Below are 8,790 nucleotides of genomic sequence, written 5' to 3'. Positions count from 1 at the left end.
TGTGACTGGAACATGCACTGTCTAAATACCATTTCCCTTTTCGACTCTTTCTATGGTGTTCCTGCAAAATAGAATTATTACCTTCTTTTAGGTATCCAAACTTGCTTGGGTCCTTATTGGTTAGTTCTAGTAAGATCAGGACTATTTTTGGGCTTCCAAATCCTTCTTGAAAAATTTAATTTATGAAATCTACAAAAAGAATACTTATGAACAGTCTTATTACAATAATGACACACATGGGTGGATTCAATTTTTGATTTACCACTAGTGTCAGTACTTGTAGACCCAGTTTTAATAGATAGTTTTATAGTTGACTTGTAAGTCTCTTGGTTAGACTTGACGGAACTGTGACTGGTAGATTTGCGCATGCTATTAAGTTGCAATTGCAATTCTTGAACCTCCTCTTGAAGAACATCTCTTTCGATTTCATACACTTCAAGTTTGAGTTTCCAGTCTGTTTTTTCCCTATTGAGTCTCTTTAATTCATTTAGTAATTTTTGAGACTTTTTAGGGTAAGATTAAGAATATCCTACAATCCATTACATCTTTCACAATTATAAGGTCTTACCTCACTTGTTTCACCGCGTGCCATGAAGCAATTTTCAGTTTCTTCTTTGTTGTCATCGTCTGATACATCTTCATCAGTCCGACAATTAGAGTATTTGTTCATATCATTTTCCAAAATAGTCATGAAACACAAATTTGCTATTTTTTCATGTTCTGGGCTGTCTTCATCTCTCTAGCTTCCAAAGGATTTATTTTTATTGAAACCTCTAGAGACTTTTCTTTTGAGATCCAGGCATTCAGCTTGAACATGGCCATACCTTCCGCATTCAAAACATCTTCCATCATTTTTGTCTTGTTCAATGTATTGTCTGGTTCTTCTAGATAACATTCTTCCCCTTTTTGTGTATCTATATCTTCTTATCAATCCATTCATATTTCTCGAGACCATGGCAATTTCTTCATCAAGTGCCTCTACATCATCATTGTCATTCTCAGATCCTTCAGTCGTGGGTTTGAAAGCAATAATTTTCTTATTTTCTTCCTGACCACGTTTTTTGAGATGTGTTTTCTCAAAAGCTATAAGGTCTCCACGCAGTTCATCATATGTCAGTTTGTCCAGGTCTTGAGATTCAAGTGCAACTACTTTTGTCTGTCATGTAGTGGGAAAACGTCTTAAAATTTTTTGACCTTGTTCACCACTGGAGTATGGTCTACCAAAAGCTTTCAGATCTCAATGATTTTTCTGAATCGTGCAAATATTTCTTAAATGGATTCACCCTCTTTCATTTGAAAGAGTTCATAGTCGTGAACCAATAGATTTATCCTTGTTTCTTTCACTTTGCTTGTTCCTTTATAGGTAACTTTCAGTTTGTCCCACATTTCCTTGGTTGTATAGCCGCTTGAAATTTTGTCATATTCTTCTCTACTTATGGCATTATATAACAGATTTCGTGCCTTGGCATTAACTTGGATTACTGCCATTTGCTAATCAGAGTAGTCATCTATATCTTCTGGATCAGTGGATGATTGTCCTTCAGCTTTCTTGTCAGACTTTGATGCTGTAAGTGGATAATTTCCCTTTTTGATTACACGCCACACTTTGATGTTATATGACTTCGCATATATTTCCATGCGAACTTTCCAATTGGAGAAGTATTGTCCATTGAAATATGGTGGCCTTACTTGAGATGTCCCTTCTTGAAACAATTCCCCAATGGTTACTTGGTTTGACATGATCTTTTCTCACTATATGTTAAGCAATAGGGTAAATATGTGAGACCTGCTCTGATACCAATTGAAAGTAAAAGAGGAAAAAGGGTGAATTGTCGATTTTTCTTCTTATAACTAAGTAGTTGACTATTTTACCAAGTAGTCGACTGAAAGTAGAGGCAAGATAAAGTTAAAGACAAAATATAAAGTGTAGAAATTAAATGACACCCAGAATTGTTATACAGGTTCTGATTCAATGTGAATCCTACTCCAGTCTCTTTGGGTTGCAAGAGTGTTCTCTTTTCAAAGTTCCTTGAACAACTTCGTATAAGTATGATGATGTTATCTCGAACACCAACCCTCTTTTGGTTCTAAGTACACTCGTAGTAATTGTGATACAATGCCTCACCAATGTTTTTCTCTCTTTCTTCTCCTTACTGGTTACATAGTAAACTATACTTAGATTACAATGATTGTTTAGAGTAGACAAAGAGCATGAAGTTGGTTTGTTTAAAGTATGTCCTTTCTTCCTTGATGATCTGCAATATATATATACTTGAACTTTAGTTTGCTTTGATTGCGGCAGATCTTTGAGAGATTTGCAATCCCAAGAGAATTGATCCTTGGAGTTGAATCAGTTTTGATTCATTCCAAGAATAAGTGTGGAGCATCCTGATTTTGGATCTTGATCGCCGGTCTTTCCATTTGAGAGTGAATCTCCTTATGCGAATCTATTGAAGTTTTGTTGCTTTCAGTTACTACAGTAACTTTTTTAGCATAGTAAGTTACTTAGTTTTAGGATGAATTTCAATTTTAACTTTCTATTAGATTGTTTAAGTTAGTTGAGATATTTTAGGTTTTTTGAATTTTAAATTATGTGAATTTCTTATTCCTAATTGGCTATTTAAAGCCTTGTTATGCTTAATAAAATTATTGAGAGACTTTTTTCAATCATTACGTTAAATCTTTTTGCTGCCCATCTTTTAAAAAATCAATAGTGGTATCAAGAGCTTCATTGGTATTATGGGATCTGTGAGTTCTTCCAAAGAACCATTTTCAAATAATTTTAAACCAATATCACTTTTTAAAACTATTTTCAAACATGGCAAGCAACAATCTCTTGTTGAATGCCCCACAAACTTTCACTGGCGAAAACTATCGGATTTGCTCAGTGAAAATAAAATCATATCTTAAAACCTATGATTTGTTAAATGCTGTAATGGAGAACAATCCTTACGAGCAATCCTTGAAAATTCTATCACTGTCTAGAATTAAATACTTTCAAAAGAGATTTCAGATAAGACAAGGTCACTAAGGATTTTTTATGAACAAAATCATAAGACGAAAAAAAAGAAGAAAAGAAGAAAACGAAATGCACTACAAAAGTGTGCAATTTCAACGATGCTCAAAACAATCCTCAAGCACAAACAACAGAAGTAAGAATTGAGGAGGAGCAACTTTTTAAATTGCAACAACTGAAGAAAAGGAGGAGTGTTAAAGTTTTGTTGCTTTCAGTTACTGCAGTAAAGTTTTTAGCATAATAAGTTACTTAGTTTTAGGATGAATTTTAATTTTAAATTTCTATTAGATTGTTTAAGTTAGTTAAGATATTTTAGGTTTTTTAAATTTTAAATTATGTGAAATTTTATTTCTAATTGGCTATTTAAAGCCTTGTTATGGTTAATAAAATTATTGAAAGACTTTTTTCAATCATTACTTTAAATCTTTTTGCTTCTCCATCTTTTAAAAAACCAACAAAATCATCCTAGATTGATCCTTTGATTTAGGAAATTGATATCTTTCCTTTGTGACGCGTATCTTCAGTAGTCTGAGCAGGCAGAATTGCTCCTCTAATCTTGGTCCTTCCTTTCTTATTCTCCGTCATCTAGGTTGTCAGATCTTTACATATCTTTTTTTTCTTAGAGCTCCTCTAATCTTGGACCTTCCTTTCTTATTCTTCGTTGTCAGATTTTTGCACATCTCTTTCTTTCTTTGGTTTTACTCCTTCATTTCTTGTCTTCTTTCGTACATCGTTGACATGCTCACTCTCATCCTCATTTTCTTATGGAATGGTCCTACAAACAAAGATATGTTATTTTTCATCATTGAAATCTAGATCAAACAAATTGTTATGGTCGAGGGCATACACAGTATGGAAGGAGAGCTTTGCCTACTCCCAGAGATTGCTGCCATATGCAAGAATTACAAGGTAGTATAGTATTTGATGTCTTTTCATGGAACTTCTTCTTTTGATTGATAATTCAATAATCTTTTAACTTTCTACCAAGCTTTTTCTTATAATCAAAGCATCTAGTTTATATATATCTGCTTTCTGAGGCTCAACTTTGCTGATTTGCATGTGTCTTTATCTACCATCTAATTTTTACAGGCATATGTGTGTCTGGATGAGGCTCATAGCATTGGAGCTGTTGGGAAAACTTAGGAGTTGACATTGCAGATATAGATATTTTGATGGAAACTTTTACAAAGTCATTTGGATCATGTGGGGGGTTATATTGCAGGATCAAAGGTATACTTTTCATAAAAATGCTAATTGACTATATCTAAAATAAATGCTACTAACCATTAGTTAGTTGAAGTGGGTACAAAACTATGATGTAATTAATGAACCATATTATTTTTAAATATGACTGCATCATGAACTGGACTTTCAGGTTGTGCTATTTTTACAATGTCAGACATATGCCCCATTAGTTCTATTTGTAAAGTATTGACACTTCTTTAACACACTTCATTTTCTTGACGACCCAACAAGGTAACATTGAGTTAGTTATCTTTCCAATTGATGTAGAAGTAATATAGACATCAGCCTTTTGTTATGTTCCTCGATGATCAAAATACTTGGTATGTGTATCCTTGTGCTTGCTCTTGGAATCTTCGGGGTTTGTTACGGGGTAATAAGATACATGCAACTTGGTTTCTGCTACAAACTATGCAACAATTCATGTTTATTGCATATGGTATGCCTATTGTCTAGTTTCATTGATATTGATCAAATAGCTCGCCAAATGTCACTCATTTTCTCATGTTAAAGTATAGGTCCACTTTGATGCACATTCTTTTTTTTTTATAGAAAATTCTATAAGGTACAAAGAGCAATCCATATACACATGCAACTACAACTTCATTAGTTTGGGAAGTCAAAGACCTCCAGTAGTGATGGTAGGCTATAATCTCATATTTTAGTCGTTTATTGCACTCCAATTTACTGCACTTTATTCGTTTTGAGCTTTAATTGATAGTATTTTGTACTAATTATGTGTTATATGCCTTGTAGGAGTGATTCCGAGCTATGTAGATGTTATGGAATGAATTTGAGTGAATTGAAAATTTGAAGCCTGAGTAAAAGCCCAAGGGATTAAGCCGGGATCATGTTCGGGGGCCGAGGACCAAGTTTGGACGTCAAAAATTGAGATTTTAGCCATACTCTGAGAAAGGTGCACTAGTGTGGCGCGTGGCGTGGCGCATCTGTGCAAATTTTCTGCTGCCTGTCAGAACTGGCTCTCTGGATTTCGCCACTAATGCCCAGCATGGCGCGTTGTCCCATGCGGCGTGCCTGTGTAATTTTTACAGAGTAACAATCCTATTTCGGCTAAGAGAAGGTGATTTCGTCTGGGCCCGACCCTACTTGGTATAAATATATGGAAAAACGTTGTCTTTTGGGATTTTTAACACATATTTGACCTAAGGAGGAGGAGTTGGAACAACACGAGCACAAGGATTTCATCATTCCTTCCTCACTCAAGTGTAACGACCCAACCCGTTGTTTTAATTTCTAGATCCCCGTTCCCCTAAATAAGACTCCTCATATATGATTTTACTGTTTTATGACTTGTGGGTATGGTTAGTTCGGGTTTGGAAGGGTTCAGGTTGAAATCGGAACACTTAATTCCTTGTTATTGGCTTTAAAGGGGCCAAGTTTGACTTGGGTCAATATTTCTAGTAAACGACCTTGAAACTGGGATTTGACGGTCCCAATAGGTTTGTATGATGATTTTGGACTTGGGCATATATTCGGATTGGGTTTTGGGTGACCCGGGAGCATTTCGGCGCCTAAAGTTAAAAGTTAATTTATTGAAGGTTTTAAAGTTCTTTAAATTTGGTTTGGAGTAGGTTTTGCTATTATCGAGGTCCCTTTGGGATTTCGAGCCCGGGAATATGTATATGTGGTGATTTAAAACTTGCACGCAAATTCTGATATCATTTCGAGTAGTTTAAGTATAATTCCGCGCGTTCGGAGCAAGTTGGAAGAACTTGAAGTTCATAAGTTGATTCGATTTGGTTTGGGGTGCGATTCTTAGTTTTGGTATTTTTTCCACATTTCGAGGGTTCGAGCGAGTCCGTCTCATGTTTACAAACTTGTTGGTATGTTTGGACGAGGGCCTCGGGGGCCTCGGGTGCTACTCGGATGTTGCACGGATCGAGTTAGAGCTAAAAAGGGGCTGCTGGTGCACCAGTTCTTGTGTGCCCGCACCTGCGAGCTTTTGGCCGCAAGTGCGAGCTCTTGGCCGCACAAGCGGTTTTGGCCATTTGGTCAGTGGTCTGCACAAGCGGAGCAGCATGCGCAGAAGAGGCCTCGCTTCAGGGATGATAAGTCCGCAGGTGCGAGAAGGCCGCAGATGTGCTCCACCCTCCGCAGAAGCGGAAGCCCGTCTGCAGAAGCGAAGTCAGCCAGTCTGGGCTAGGACTGAACCTGCGATGACTTTTCTGCAAATGCGGTGCCGCAGATGCGGCCCCAGGTCCGTAGAAGCGAAAATGCTGGAGGCAGTAAGGTCCTTTTAATACGGGACTTAGGCCATTTTGGGTTCATTTATTGCATTTCTTGGGCGATTTTGGAGCTCTTACAGAGAGGGTTTCACCTAGCTATTGGAGGTAAGTAATTTTCATCCAATATAAGTTAAATACATAGATTATGGGTATATTTTAATATGAAAAATTGTGAAAATTTTGGGTTTAGCTGAAAAACCTAGGTTTTGATAAAAATGTGATTTAACCATAAAAATGGTTATGGAAAGAGTGAAAATTATGTATTTGAGTTCATGAGGTTATGGGTAATAATTATCTTCAAAAATTTTCGGAATCCGGGCACGTGAGCCCGGGGATAAATTTTTGGAATCTTCCAATTAGGGTTGGGTAATCACTCTAATAGTTAGATTATGAACTTTTGAACATGTATTGATTAATTTACAGAACATTTGATTAGTTTCGGATTGTTTGGCACCGAGTTGAGGCCGAAAAGCAAGCTTTGAGACAAGGTAAGTCTCTTGCCTAACCTTGTAAAAGGAAATTTATCCCATAGGTGATTTAAATTACTACTTTCTTCTAATTGTGGGGGCTACGTACGCACGAGGTGATGAGAGTCCGTGCGTAGCTACTAATTATGCTTATGTCCGAGTAGTGTAGGACCCAAATCATGAAATATATGTAATTTTTGCGCCCTAATTGTTAATTAAAGTGCCTAAATTATATTGGAACTTGATAGAGGAACTGTAAAAGACCGAATTTCACTTACTTGAGCTTTTAAATCGGATGTTCATAAAGTATCCTCTCTTCTTGTGGAGCGGGCTGAACGCCTCGGCAGTAGAATAGATGCATCTATGGTTCATGCCGCTCGACCCTCGGCAGTGTACATATTATTCTGGATCGGGTCGTACGACCTCGGCATAATCGTGCATGATAATGCTCAGAGCTTAATTATATTTGATATTATTTTATGGCCTGAGAGGTTAAAATTATATATGACAGAAACTGACTTGGGATTTACCATTTGTGAAAGAATTATTTATTTCCTGCTTGTTATTGAGATATTTTTATTATTTACATAAACCATGCTCATCTAGAATTTCTGTATTTTTATTGTTAGCCAATAGTAAGTGTCGATGTCGACCCCTCGTCACTACTTCTTCGAGGTTAGACTAGATACTTACTGGGTACATGTTTGTTTATGTACTCATGCTACATTTCTGCACTAACCGTGTAGGATCTGAGGCAGGTACATCTGGCAGTCATACCGGCGCGCACCCCCGTTACCCTGAGGCCTAGTGGTGAGCTGCTTCTTGAGCCGTTCTGCAACACCTAGAGTCTCTCGTTTGCACTTATTTGTTTTTGTCTACTTTTATTTCAGACAGTAGTTAGAGTTTTGTATATTCTACTAGTTACTCATACACTTGGACTTTATAGTTTGGAGTAATTATATCGCTTTGATTGCCACTCAGTTGCCTTTATTTTATTTATTAAATTTTTTACTCCTTAATTTCTTAATAAACGAAATTTAATTACTTGGAAACTTATTAAAAAGATCAATCATATGGTTAGTTTACCGTTGTCTTGCCTAGCAGCGACATTGGGTGCCATCACGGCCTACATGAGAAATTGGGTCATGACATAGAATGCAGCTTACAGAGAAGTCCTTGCAATAGCCGCGCCTTTGCGACCAAAAGGCCAAAGACATATATGTACTTGCACAATAAGTGTAGCAAGTGTAGTATGAGTACGTAAATCAATGCATACCCAGTAAGTATCTAGCCTAACCCCAGAGAAGTAGTGATGAGGGGTCTACATCGACACTTACTAGTGGTCCAATAAGACAGTTATAGTAGAAGTAAACAGATGTGAGTAAGAGTAAATAAACAAAATAACAAATATAAATACGTAGTAAAATTCTCCTCTCAGCAATAGCTCAAGCTCTCAGCTAGTAGTTACCTCATCAATTTGAGTATATATATAATGGACCTCACAGATGGGTCATCACTGTAACGACCCGACATGTTGTTTTGCTTTAGAGAATCATGTTCCCCTAAATAAGACTCCCCATACGTTCTTTTACTCTTTTATGACTTGCAGGGATGGTTAGTTCAGAATTTGGAAGGGTTCGGGCTGAAATCGGAACACTTGGTTCCTTAAGTTGGCCTTAAAAGGCTAAGTTTGACTTAGGTCAATGTTTTAAGTAAACGACCTTGGAATCGGGATTTGATGGTTCCAATAGATTCATATGATGATTTCGGACTTGGGCGTATGCTTGGGTCGAGTTTTGGATGACCCGAGAGCGTTTCG

At 36.9% G+C, this 8,790-nt stretch overlaps 1 long non-coding RNA gene across 4 annotated transcripts; it reads left to right on the top strand.

Annotated features, from left to right (window-relative positions):
- The first annotated feature begins 3,443 nt into the window (after positions 1–3,443).
- On the top strand, positions 3,444–7,951 carry LOC117277482 (uncharacterized). 4 transcript variants are annotated; one of them, XR_011408636.1, is made up of 4 exons: positions 3,444–3,925; positions 4,106–4,246; positions 4,811–4,899; positions 5,015–5,909. It is a non-coding gene; the product is annotated as an uncharacterized lncRNA (long non-coding RNA). The 4 variants fall into 4 exon arrangements; XR_011408637.1 differs by lacking the exon at positions 4,811–4,899 and adding an exon at positions 7,730–7,951 and having other exon boundaries at positions 3,452–3,925; positions 5,015–5,484; XR_011408635.1 differs by lacking the exon at positions 4,811–4,899 and adding an exon at positions 7,718–7,951 and having other exon boundaries at positions 3,452–3,925; positions 5,015–5,484.
- Positions 7,952–8,790: the final 839 nt, after the last annotated feature.

Source organism: Nicotiana tomentosiformis, chromosome 6 (genome assembly GCF_000390325.3).
Source record: "Nicotiana tomentosiformis chromosome 6, ASM39032v3, whole genome shotgun sequence".
NCBI classification, from domain to species: domain Eukaryota; kingdom Viridiplantae; phylum Streptophyta; class Magnoliopsida; order Solanales; family Solanaceae; genus Nicotiana; species Nicotiana tomentosiformis.
Note: the sequence above shows the minus strand (reverse complement) of the source record. Positions and strands in the feature narration are given on the sequence as shown.